Source organism: Lissotriton helveticus, chromosome 1_1 (assembly GCF_964261635.1).
Source record: "Lissotriton helveticus chromosome 1_1, aLisHel1.1, whole genome shotgun sequence".
Taxonomy (NCBI): Eukaryota; Metazoa; Chordata; class Amphibia; order Caudata; family Salamandridae; genus Lissotriton; species Lissotriton helveticus.
In genome coordinates, this window is record NC_136057.1 from 1,060,550,226 (window position 1) to 1,060,564,599 (window position 14,374).

The window sequence follows — 14,374 nt, forward strand, 5'->3', positions numbered from 1 at the left end:
GTTATACGCTTCATCTGCCACGATGTACTCTCCAGAGGAACCGAAAAAAAATATGGTTATGGTAACTATACCATGCATCGTCATATGGAGAGGTGGCACCAATTAATTATAGTGCTGCATAAAAGAGAGATTTGGAGGAGAACCCCCGACCTGCCAGTACATTCATCAAAGAAGTGGCACTGAGAGCATCAGAGGCAAGGGAAACGGTCCCAAATATTTAGAAGAACTTTGGAAAGATTAAAATGACATGTTTAGATTGTGGCAAATTAATTTCATGTGGACAGATGAGTGTTACTCTATAAATACAGCATATGAACATCATCATAGTCGATGGTTGGTAGAGACATTTTGACTATATCCTGGACCTGCCCGTCCTCGCCCAAAATGGCGCCGGAATAAATGGGACTCGTAACTCCTTGTTGTGTACTGGTTGCAGAACCTTGAAATCACGAGATACGTATGCAGTTTTGAAGCACATGGCGGGCGGGGACAAGAATTGATTGAGTATTTCGACATCCCTATTGATATTAAGTTCTGATGTGTTATTGATTACTGTACTATTGAAAGTTCGAATTAACGTCACGCATGGTACTTGCCCGCAAATGTATATCTAGATAATTTTATTGTAACTGGCCCTGTCGTATTTTAATTATAAAATGTACGTCCACCGATTCCGCAACTGTTAGACACCTTAGTTCTTGCAACCTAATGGCCCGCCCGTTACGTTCTTCTACAGTGTAAATGTCTACTCATCATATACGATTACAGTTTGCTCCGTGGCCGGCCCACGTGGTTATAGGCTCGTATTTGTATAATGGTAGTAGTATATACATTGGTAAAGTTTTTGATAATAGTCACTGTTTTAGAATCATTAAAAGGCAAGTGAAATAAAGCAGACCAATTACATGAAGGGTAAAAGGTATAATACGCAGGAACGCAGTAAAGATAAATGGTCAAGGGCTGTTGTGTTTTCTACTCCTGCAACATAAAGTGATCGATAAGAATCTCATATTCAGGCGTATCGGCGACTAAGACAGCAGGTCGACCCTCGTTTGCTCAACGGCTCCGTCATGGGACGAAGAAACGCCCTTTTTCTCGAAAAAAGAATATATTTTACTTGCAGGACAGTTGTAAATTTTCCGGGAAAGTACATTAGCCTGGAACATTATAACATATATTTAAGAAAAAATAATGTTCGGAAGTAATAAAAAGCGTAATTTTTAGGTCATATGACCAAGCCTTTCATCATTAGAATAAGAAAAGTAAAATGAACCAATGAAAAGTTTTATTAACAAGTCACATGACCTGTTATGCTTACGTTACGCGCTGCGCGTCGCGCCCCGGATGACTTCCGGATGCGCTAACGCGGCGCGTCATATGACGCATTACGCGACAACGCAGGTCCAGAATATAGTCAAAATGTCTCCACCAACCAGCGGTCGGAACACAACCCCTTTCAGCAGGCTAAATAGTTCTGTTAAATGACAACAGAAGGGACAGGCAACAAGAACCATCAGTCAAAGAGGGGAGGGCTAGTTCTTCTCTACCGGGTTACATTGGGGCGCTACCGGAACTGATCGAATTGGTAGTCTACAGTGTTTCTGGATGTTTCAGACTGAAGCTGGCGTTAGCATGAGAGCACCACCATTTCGTAGCTCCGTCGTGGCCATTCCGCGAGCAATCATGGCAGCCGCTCTTTATCGTTATTTTGGGCGGGGTGGGTGGCGGAGCCGAGCTGTATTGCAGCTATCATGGTGTGGAGTTCAGTTCATCTCACTAGTTTCGTATTTGTCATGAGGGGTTGTTCTTAATGTTTCTATTTTAGCGAGGTCAAAAAGAGATCCCATTAGTGGCCTACTGATTTTGCTCGATTCCTTTTGTTTTTGTACACGATTTTTCGTTATCTGCAAAGACTAAACAGAGTATTGCGACTCTGTGTTTGTTTGTAAATAGAGAATGAACCAAAGAGAACCAATTCTAAAACAGTAAATGCTTGGATAACAATCAATCAAATGGAGAGAGAAGCAGGCACGACGTATTACAACGGGGGCAAAGGCCTGCGTTAACTACCTTTCACTATCTGCAAAGAGAGAGTACTCCTAATAGAAATGAGGGGGGGGGGCAGCATTCAAAGCAGATCAGTGTGCATAAACACGAAAATGTTTTTACTTACCACGTACTTGACATTCGACAGCTTATGATATTTGCTATTAAAAAACTATTGAAATTCACTGAAAAAACCATAGGTTATAGACCATATATAGTTAGGAATTAGCATTTACAAAACCTTGAAAATTTACTGAAAAAACCATAGGTTATAGACCATATATAGTTAGGAATTAGCATTTACAAAACCTTGAAAATTCACTGAAAAAACCATAGGTTATAGACCATATATCGTTAGGAATTAGCATTTAAAAAACCTTATTTTACCCACACAAAACCATTGAAATTCCATATATAGTTAGTTGCACTAACTATATATCGCGCACCCGCAATCCACTGCTGATGATGTCACATATTACATCATTCATGACATGGTCAGTGACATCACTGATGACATCACTGATGACATCTCAAATGACATCACTGATGACATCACTGATGACATCTCATTTGACATCAATGACCACATCACTGATGATATCATTCATGTGACAATACAATGCATCTCCTCACATTTTAATATAACCTCTGTTTCACCCAGTGTTAAATACAGAGTATAATTTTTGAAACCATTGACACACCAATACTAGTTACTACATACGCACTCACTGATTCCTACGTCTACACACACCTTCACTCATTCACCCATACAATCATTCATACATACAATCACTCATCTTTACAACACTATCATATGCACTCATACACCTATACAGACACTCACAGTCTGCCACTCATCCATGGAGTTACTCACACACCTAGTCAGTCCTGTAAAGAATCAATGACACTTCCATTTTCTTGTCTATACAGTTAAACATAGAGCACCTTACATTTTCAAACATATACTAACACATACTTACCTTCTTATACAATCATTGATACAAGTACACATTGATCTGCACAGAGTCATACACCTCCCAGCCAGCCACACACACACTCAGTCTCTCATACAAATACTTGGGCAATCAATCAATAACCCATATAGTTACTCATATAGCTACTGATCAACACATGCAGCAGTTTATAGAACAACAGACATAATGATGCACAAATTAAGACAGTTTAGTCACTAACCCATGCACTCAGTGAGACACATTTAATCACTCAGTCATACAGTCAGTCATGCATCTACTAAATCCTTCGTCCAGACACTTACACATCCACTCATTCTTCAATATGTAAGACATATTTAAACTTTACAGAAACAAAAAATCACTGGATGTTGTTATCAGTTATGTCATCAGTGATGTCATTTGAGATGTCATCAGTGATGTCATCAGTGATGTCACTGACCATGTCATGAATGATGTAATATGTGACATCATCAGCAGTGGATTGCGGGTGCGCGATATATAGTTAGTGCAACTAACTATATATGGAATTTCAATGGTTTTGTGTGGGTAAAATAAGGTTTTTTAAATGCTAATTCCTAACGATATACGGTCTATAACCTATGGTTTTTTCAGTGAATTTTCAAGGTTTTGTAAATGCTAATTCCTAACTATATATGGTCTATAACCTATGGTTTTTTCAGTGAATATATATATAGATACTTGTGAAGCTATATGTACAGAAAAATAATACCATTTTTGAAATGCATTTAATAAAAAATATTAGGATTTAAATATTTTTTATAAATAGTAAAGAAATGTGCAACAAACAAAAAACGCATAGGCTATCTCACTGTGTTTATTATGCACTTTGGTGGAATAATTTAAATAAATAAACCAGATTAGGCAAAAAAGTTTAGATGTGCCACGTTCTGTTTCTGAGCAGTTTGATTGGTGTTGAAGTTTAATTGAAGATTTGGCTCTAAGAAAATAGCAGACTTACCACAATATATATATATATATATATTATATATATATATATATATATATATATATATATATATATATATATATATATGTATATATATATATATATATACATATATATATATATATATATATATATATATTCATGTAAATCTCCTTCGCAGAAAAGAGCAGAAACCCATGTGGAGGATTAAAAAGCGCACTTTATTAAGAAAGAGTCTTTGGCGAATGCATTTCGGGAATGTTAGCCTTCGTCAGCGCCCCTCTCCGACCTCTTCTTGTGCTGTGGCGTAGGCAACCCTGCTTCGAAGTAGATGTAAAGAACCTTGCTCCGCCCCCTGATGTCATGGAGCACACCTGTGTGGTCCTGTGAAGCCGGACCCCAAGTCCCAGAATGCCTCTGTATGGTGCAAGCCAGGTAGGAAAATGCTCGATGGGGTGACACTGCCGGAGTGGAAATCGAGCGCAGGCACAGTCGTGAAGCAAGTTGGGAGGTAAGGCAATTTCAAAGTCCAGTGCCCCCTCGAGTCCCCCACATAGGAACGCAGCAACCTCTCGGCCTGGAAACTATGCGCAGGGGTTGACTCAGTGGTCCCGGTCACCCAATTGGAAATATAAATACCTCCAAACCGCTGTATATCCAGGCGTCCTGGCGGGTACAAGACTTATGTGTAACCACAACCAATATATATGTGACACTGACGAAGGCAAGTGCTGAAACGCGTCTGTTTGGAGAATATCTGCGCAATAAACTTGGAATTAAGTTTAACCTGCTGCGAGTGCTGTTTCCTTTGGTTTCCTTGGAACTACGGAGCTCGAAATATATATATATATATATATATATATATATATATATACAGTAATACATTATAAAATATAACAATATCTTTACAATTAAATAAACTACAAAATGATAGAATAAAAATGAAAACAAACAATATTAAAAAATAATAACAATTATAAAACAAATCCTTTTTCGCTACCAGTGGGGACAGTGTTGGGTTTCAGAGATGTTTGATTAACTATTGCCACTCTAGTTTACGCAACAGTAATGAAAGTGTTGCACTTTGAAGGGGTTACATTTACTATTTCCACTCCAGTCAAAGCAATCATAAGGAAAGTGCTTGGCTTCAATTGGTTATTTACTATTCCCAATCCAGTCCACACAACAGTACGATAAGTGTTAGAATGCAGAGCGGCTAGATTTATTATTCCCAATCCAGTCTAAGCAACAATAGTAAAAGTGTTTTTTTTTGGGGGGGGGGTAGACTTATTATCCCCACTCCAGGTAGAACAACAGTAGGAAAAGTATGAGACTTCTTAGGGGTTAGAATTACTATTCCCACTGAGGTCAAAGCAACAGTAGGGAAAGTGCTGGACTTCGGCTGTGTTAGATTTACTATTCCCACCCCAGTCAAAGCAACTGTGAGAAAAAAGTTTGTTGGAAAGTTGATTATTAGTAGTGATAAGTAGTGACTTACCACTAGTAATAAGTCCACAAATACAAAAAAGGGTCAGTCAAGGTCTCAAAAAATTATTCCCTTGCTCAACCCTTGGTAGCTGGCAACAAGCAGGGAGGCGTAACTTAAGAGACAGGTGTTCAAGCATTTAAAAACACCAATATATTTAAAATGTAATACACAACACGCAATTAAAATCCAACCCTAATTTATAAAAATGGATTATATTCTTATGAACAAATAGACACTAAAACAACAAAACTCCAATGTACGGAAACAGAGATGTGAATCTTTAAAGAATAAAAACGTTCTAGTTCTTAAAAACCTATAGTCCCGTCTGCTTGACTGACCAGGACAAAGTTACAGTTTGAGGCCGACAGCTATGGAGCCCTGGTCATATACATTAAGTGGGAGGCCTTGGTCGAAAATGTACCTTTGGACTTTGAAACTTTTCTGGAGGATTTTATCTCAGTGTCGAGCAGTCCCTTCCAGCAGGCCAATTTTCATGCATTGTCATCAGATTGCTGATCCATGAGGCCTCAGTCAAATCATGGAAGTCTGGAGCTCCAGAACTTTCAGCAGGACAAACCTGAAATCCACGATGGGTCACGGTTGAAGGTAGCCGGCTTGACTCTTGACGTTGAGTCTGTCACCTTATGGAACGTTTTCTAAAAGTTTCTCCAAACATCTCCAAATTCCAGGGTCTGGAATCTCCTAGATGGCCCTTGAGCTGCCTGGACTCCAATGCACCTGACCAAATCCTTAAAGGTCCACTGGTCACACTCCAGGATGGGGACATTTGGTGGAGATGATGCAGGTGGGCTCTGTTAACTTGTAGCATGCAGGGAGTCCACTCCTTCATCCTTCTCAAAGCAAGGCAAAGTCTTTAGGGCTGTAGTGCCAGATTGTGCAGCAGATGCAGTCCATCAGAGTGCAGTCCTTTGGGTGCAGATCCACATTTCAGCAGGGCACACCTTCTTCTCCTTGTTGTTTCAGGCAGGAGATCTGAGGAACTATGCAGTTTTTTGATATTTATCCAGTATCCCAGGTGTAGGACCACTTCCTCCGAAGTGTGCAATATTCTTGTCCTGGAAAGAACTATTATCTCAAGATCCAAAATAAAGAAAGTCTCTCCAGAGGAGCTGGATCAGACTAACCCAAGGTACTGGTGTGGCTAATTTTCCTAAGCACTCCCCTTCCAACCCTCTACCTGATCTAGTTACAGAGACTCCCGTGTGGCTGGAGTGGCAGGATATAGCTCTGTAGCTTGTGCTTCTCTGCCCACAGGACACCCAGTTTCTTTCTAGCAGGGCTTTTCACACCTCATAAGAGCACCCTGGCCATCTTGAGCAGAGGCTGGCTAATCAGGAGAGAGCAGCTGAAAGATTGGATTTTGTCTCACAGAAAAGAAAGTTTAATAAATCCTTTTCTGTTATTATAAATCTAACAGTGGAAATGTGTTGGATTTATCTTTGCTATAAATTTGATACCTCGTAGTATATTTTTTTACGTGGCTCCTATCAATGTGTATACTTAAGTAAAATATTGCAGTGTTAGCCTATGGAGCCCTTCACTACAATAGGGAAACATTTAATTGGCATTTTACCCATCACCAGGACATATGAAACATCTTTTATAATGTCCCTGCTTATAGCTACAAGGCTCTCTACCTATGGGCACCTGTGGGAGACCTTAAGGTGAATTAGATGTAAAACTAAGGAAGATTACTACTTGGGAAGTGCATTTAATTTCAAAGTCAAATTTGCATATAATTACAATTTAAAAGCAGCCTGCATGGCAGGCCAGGCTTTTAAAATGACAGCAGGCAACTCAGCAGTGCACACTCTACAGCAGGAAATCTACTAGGCATCTAAACCTCCCTGTCCTATTATATACTAGGGACTTATAGGCAGGTTGAATCTCCCACCCTTGTTATATACTAGTGACTTACAGGTGTCTGTCATTGCCAAATATAATTATAATTATATTCAACTATAAACATTTAATCAGAGCACATGCCGTGGATCTGGTAAGCAGAGCTAAAAGAAAACAGGACCTAGAATTCAAAATGGGTGCACAAAGTGTGGGGCGGGGGGGCACAGCAAACCGGTCCTAATTTTTCACAGTGTTGGACTTTAGCAGGGTTACATTTGCTATTCCCACTCCAGTCTAAAAAACAGGAGAGAAACAGCTGGACCTCAGAGGGATTACAAATAAGAATACACATTACAATTTACATTGAAATTAAATAGATTTTAATTAAATTACCTTCTCACCCTATTCCATTACAAACCTGTTACCCATTAGTAAAAGAAACCTTACTATTAAAAATAATAAAACATTCAATCGAAACTGAATTATCTTTACATTTAAACCTATTATGACTTAATTAACTTTTAACCGTAGTCTCTTTAAAACCCAACAACCAGCTACTACATTATAAATTAGTAGTTACATTTAAAAATATCCTACTAAAACACAACTACAAAATTTATTGTAAAAAATTGTAATGATGCTGAAAATACGAAAATTAATATGTTGATTAAAACCTATTATATCACAATTATATTAAAGAAAACTATATTAAAAACAATTTACTTGACACCATATTATTTACCAACAAACCAATATTCTTTCCTATGAAATTCTGGCCTTGCTATTTTGGTAGTAACAGTATTTTTGAAGTGATATTTATGTCCCAAGACATTTAAAACTCAATATTCTGCCCAGACACTGCGTGGTTACTGCAGCTCATCAGATTTTGGTGATATTGGAAAGGTATGTTATGTAGTGGGTAAGCATTTATCGGTCTGAACAAGGGGTGTGGGCACCTTATATTTGTACCTTCTTTAATGCCATCATGCAGGGTTTGGCCATCCCCCCGAGCTGGTTGGGAGCTGTAATTATACCCATCCATAAGAAGGCTTCTCCCTTAGACCCGGCCAACTACCGCCCCATAAGCCTGATTGACGTCCTCCAGAAACTCTTCGCCTGAGTCCTCCTAACCAGGTTGCAGTGTTGGATGGACGACAATCACATCCTAACCTCCCTGCAGGCAGGGTTTCGGGCGGGGGTTTCTACGATCGACCAGCTGTTCAGGCTACAGCTTGTGTACTGGAGGACGGTCACTTTGGGAGCGGGTAGTCTGTATTTAATATTTGTGGACCTCCAATCCGCATTTGACCTGGTCCGGAGGGACAAGCTCTGGGCTATCCTAAAGGGGATGGGAGTCCCGGCCTATTTGTGTGACCGCTTTAAACGGATGCACAAGGGCAGGTACGCTAGGGTGAGGTACGGGAGGGAAGGCGCTCTTTCAATCCCATTTCCGGTGGAACGTGGAGTGAGGCAGGGGTGCGTTCTAGCACCCACGCTATTCTCCCTATTGCTCAACGGTTTGATTGCTTTTCTTTTGGGAGCAAAAAACCTAGACTCCCCAATCCTAGCGGGACGGAAAATACCGGCAATAATGTTCGCCGATGATACCCTCCTATTGTCGAAATCATCGGGGGGGATTCAGCGCACATTGGAGGCCTTTGCCAGGTTCTGTAAGGAGAGGAACCTGGAAATCAATTTCACCAAAACCAAGTATATGGTGTTCAATTTGAAACTCCCCAATTGCCCTCATCTGCATTTGGATGGCTTGGCACTGGATCGTGTGTTGATCTTTGAGTACCTGGGGGTCACCTTAACTGATAGAATGGATTGGGGGCCGCAGATTGCTAAAGTCAACCTGAAGCTTGCCCAATCCTCGGGTGGCATTTTAAAAGCTTTTAATGAATACCCTCTCAAACAGGTGGGCCCTCCCGTTGAAGTATACAGAGCCCAGGCGAGAGGGGGCGCACTCTATGGTGCGGACCTATGGGGACACGTACGTGCGGCCCCCCTCTCCCTCACTAAGAACAGCTTCATGAGGCGTATTCTGAGGTTACCCCTTATACCTCTAAGGTTGGACTTGGGTTTGGTTCCTATTCAGGACGTAGCCTCGAATCGTCCATTGTTATTCTGGAGACAACTCTGGGCCACCCCAGAATTGGAGAGCTATAGGGAGGACCTACGGGACCAGTTAGCTAGCAGGGGCGCGGGGAAAATATCCTGGCTAAGGCACATTCGGTGCCTTTCCAAGGCCTTAGGTAGGGAGGACTTATGGTCCTCTCCTGAGGAGACCTGCGCCGCTTTACCTAGAAAAAGTCCGAGCAAAGCTCTGAGAGAGTATGGCCTGGCCCTTTTAGCTTCATGTTCGTCCCAGGGTAGGTTGACCAAGACTTTCCTGGAAACCAAGGCCCTCCCTGTCTTTGAGAGATTTCTAGATGATATCCAGCCTCCCTTGGCCAGGAAACTGTATATCCAGTTCAGACATGGCTCACTCCCTCTTAGGGACGTCACAGAAAAGTGGTCAAAAGCCACACTCCCAGTGAGCACTTGTCCCGGATGTCGGGGAAGCAGAGAGACGGATCTGCACGTTCTGCTCTTCTGCCCCTCGTATTCTAGGCCTAGAGCAAAATGGATAATCCCTTTCTGCAAGTCCAGGGGTGTTAGAGATTTTAGGGAGACCTATACTGATACTGCATTTATGACAGTATATGCAACATTCAAATTTTTGTTGTCCATGTGGTTTATTAGGTGTGCTATACTAAAAAAAGGTACTCCACACTGATTATTCTCCACTGGGCATTTGATGTAAAAAATGGGGAGGTCCCGCTTTTGTTACTGCAACTTGTTATAGCACCTATGGGACTTGTTATAGCACTTTTGAGATATCTATCCTTGCATCTCCCTTCTTTAACCCTTTATAACTTGAAACTTTGTATGTTGAACCTATGATGTATTTTAACGTTTTTTATAATGCACAACCATGTATAAATAGCACTGTATGTAATATGCCTTTTTATGTTTTCTAACCGAAATAAAAGTGTTTGACTGACTGACTGGTAAGCATGTTTGGGTCAGTGGCATGTTTCATTTATAAGAAGGGCAAAGGCAAATTGTGGATGTTCTTAAGTATGTATTAGTATTAGTACCATCATTGGATTATCAGTTACATATTCCTTGGAACATATTTGGTTTCATACGTATATGTTCGTTTTAGATTCCTCATCACGGAGTTTGACCTTTGTTCTTGACCCGGTCGTATATCCTCGGTTGGGCATTCCTAAGTTATTGACAGGTAATAATTAATCAGCTTGACAGTTGCATTCATTGGATGCTTTGATTTATTCATTTTCTAAAAGCCTCTTTTCGCCTTTCTTGTTTTTGTCCTGTTATAGTGACATCAAGTTATTAAACACCCGTTGTTTATTTCCCGGAGGTCCTTAAAATTTACCTCTTGTTGGCTTGCACTCAATATCCCTGTTTCTTATCACGTGACATGCATTGTTTCTTTACTTCACTCTTGTCTATATCTTATTCCTGTGCACTATATAAATATTCCAGTCACCTATCGGGGGCCTCATCTTGGTTGTTTTCTTTGCTCTTTGTTATTTTCGGCTATCTTCTGCACATTGAATTGTAATATTTTTCTTTAAAGTGGTAATTTATTGTTTCCCATGGAACACCCCTAAATGTATGTAACGCGCACCATGTTTTACATGTGACAGACTCAGTGTACTATAATTATATTATATGTACCATGTTTTGTTATATTGTTGTTTCTTATATTTTTTTAAATACACAGAAATTCAAGTGGTCACTCCTGAAGAAGGCTTTGGTTACGCCGAAATGCGTGTAGAGATTGTCATCTTTATCTACTCAGATTCAGGGACCCTTGTATTATTTTATGATTTGGTGTTCATATTTATGTTCCTTTTTTGCATATTTATGCAATGATTGAATTTTAAACATGATTAGATTGTGTTCTGTTAGGTACTTGATACTGTGATGTTTGTTTTAAAATTGAGATATATACATGTATGGATTGAATAAAATGTTATGTTTTTAACTGTTTTTTGTTAGTACACTGAGTTTTCTGTCTATTAATCCGAATGTGTAAGAGCTGATTTTAGACAGGTGTCAAGTTGCCTAGGAATTGTTACCACTTAAAGTATTCTCATGTATGCTGCAGGAAGTCTCCATTTGTTGAGCCCTCACTGCTGACAGGAGGTAGTTCAGTAATTACTTTCAATTCCCATATGGCAGACTCAGCCTTTAAGGCTCCCAAGGTTGGTAAATTTTGTCCCACTAAATAGGTAAACAAATCACCTCTTATTTAAGCTCTTGAAAACAGCAGAAGGCCGCCATAGAGATTCTTTATATCAAAGGGAATTTCCATATAGATGACTTCAATGTACTTTTTGTCACCAAGTATGTTGGTTGGTGTTTCATAATCACCCCTTTTCCGGATCCAAGCAATTATTTATTTATTTATTTATTTGAAGAGTTTTATATAGCACTGGCTAGACCTGGAGGTATCAGAGCGCTTAACGTGTGGATCAGTGAGTTACAAGTTACAGGTTACATCTGTTACAATAGCATAGTCAAACATAGGACAAAAAAGCAAAGGTACGGTAATTGCACAGCAATGTTCACACGATCATTGGCGCCAAACGCAATTCACGTTCTTTTCAATCCCCTCTGTTTTTAAAGGAGTGTCATATTGTTTAATTAAATCATCCAGGCACATGTCTATCTTCACTGCTGTTCTCACCAGTGGTGTTCACAATCTCCCCTTCAGGACACAGAATACAATCAAAGCAGCAGACGGGCTTTCCCTCCTTCGCAGCTTCCCTGTATCCCAGCGGGCAATTTTCATTACAGACAGATTTAGGAGCCTGCAGTTGGGAAGGAACCAAAATGGGTGCATGTTACATTTGTATTCTTTATTTATTTAAAGGCACCCATATAATCCACAAAGTTTAAGCATTCTATACCTTTCTGCATTAAGACTCTTGGGGTGTCATACAATAAATCTGTAGACACATGAAAAGACCTATGACGCTCGTACACTTTAAGAACCCACAGGCAATTTAGGGTATTATTTTACTCTAAAACTACGTTCTTGTCAATGTACAGAACCTGCAAGACATACAGAGATAAATACATAGGCCGGAGTATAGTGTATCAAAATATTTAAGGCACCTTTTACAAGTTTTACAGAGCAACAACACAGTTGTACATTGGGGGTACTCCTGCCCTAGGAACCCCACCATTCCCTTCCTCTGTTTTGAGTCAGAGGAAGCAACGAGTTTACATTGTCGGAGCCTCAGCTGACTATTCTTTGGTGACTACCAATGAACAGAGGCCCCAGGGTGATAAAAACACTTCCCCTTGTGTTAGGGCCATTTTGCTTTTGCTTTCAGAAAACAAACTCCAATTTTGGGAGGTTGTTTTGAGGAGAAAAAAAAACATTTTTTCGAGGGTGTGCATCAAATATGGCTCAGCAACATTTAGTGTTGTTAACCTCAGCTGCACTACTTTCTGAAGATACAGATGGTCTCCCTCTGCTCTGAAGGAGTGGAGTCTAAGGTTGTAGCCTCTGCTCACTTGGCTGCCAGGCTCAATAAACCCGCTTGTTTTCTAGAAGTAGTGGACTGTTGTTTTTGTTTTTGGTAAATACCGTTTTCCAATGTTTTGAAATATATATTTTACATTGCTGACAACATTCAAGTACTGGATATGCAGGAAAATATGAGTATCCTTCTGTTGCTAAGTCCTTGGGTATTACAAGGTATGAGACCCATATCCTATCTAGAGTAGGAAAGGAAGGATATAATTGTTTATCAGACTGTTTACTTGGAATACACTCAGAGCCATATTTAAAGAAAAGTAACGCTATGCAGCTCAGCAAGTCACCTTGCTGATCTGCATTACGGGCAAAGGACAGGAATGTGTTGTATTTATTATATTACTGTGCATTCCTGTCCTTTACTCTGCACTGGAGCACAGTGGGCTGAGTAGCGCCAACAAAGGTGCAAGGGTGCCTGAGTTGCATACAGGATTTTTTTATGTTCAGGAAGGGGTACCTTCCTGCACAATAACAATCCCCTTGGGCATATTTCTCAATGTGTGCTGCATTCTGAGGAAGTAACAAGGAGAAATAAACATATTTCTCTTCATTGTGTCCACCTGGGAAGGTGTGGCATCTTGGCATATTGGCATATTCCCAGGTCTACCAGCAAATCTGGGAATGCGTCAAAATCCATGCATGATGTGTGGGAGCACCCATGCAACACCCATGGAATGCTTCTCAGGGCAGAGTAATGCAGTGCAGTGATTTGCGGCTGTGTTGCATCACACCTGATTTATCAAGCCATGCAGTGCCACGCAAAGCAACCTTGTGTGGTTTGGCAAATTGTATTTAGATAAATATGACCCTCAGTTTATGAACGGAATGGGTTTAGGAACAAGAGAAAGAGATGAGCACAAGTCTAAGTTCGAGTTGGTATTTTGAATAATCGCTGCACCTTCATTTGGTCAATGGTGAGGTAAGGACAGTGGACTAGTCTGTGTGTTAGGGGAAGTTTGGACAGTGAACAATTCCATTGCAAAGATGAGCACATCAGAACCTACAGCTTCCAATATCACTGTTGCTGTGCGGAATTTTACCATCAGAGCACTTCTGGTCCTCTGTAATTGAACCACTTCTTAAATGGTTGGAGTGGAAAAATTACTCCCTAAACTACATTGGAGCGATTGATGAAAAAATACCATGTCTACAGAACAGAAAAAGAGGATTTTATGAATTTGTTGGGTTCCTTAGGGCTCAAGGAGTATTCTCAAGTGAGTAAAAGGGTGGTGGTGGGGGATGTAAATGCTTCTGATGCAACCGTTTCTGATTTGGATAATTATTAAATGCCAAAGGTTTGTCTTGGTGTAACCAGACATAGGTTTTTTTCTGAGAAAACTGGTGAAGAACGTGACTGTTGATGACTATGTTGCTGACTAAAAGAAGTTAGAATAGATTGAAAGTTCAGAATCCTACATGATGACCTAATAAGG

The 14,374-nt window shown here is 40.2% G+C and overlaps 1 pseudogene; it reads right to left on the bottom strand.

The window, feature by feature from the left end:
• The window catches only part of LOC144763420 (vomeronasal type-2 receptor 26-like), a 256,987-nt pseudogene that overhangs the window by 28,515 nt on the left and 214,098 nt on the right, over nucleotides 1-14,374 (bottom strand).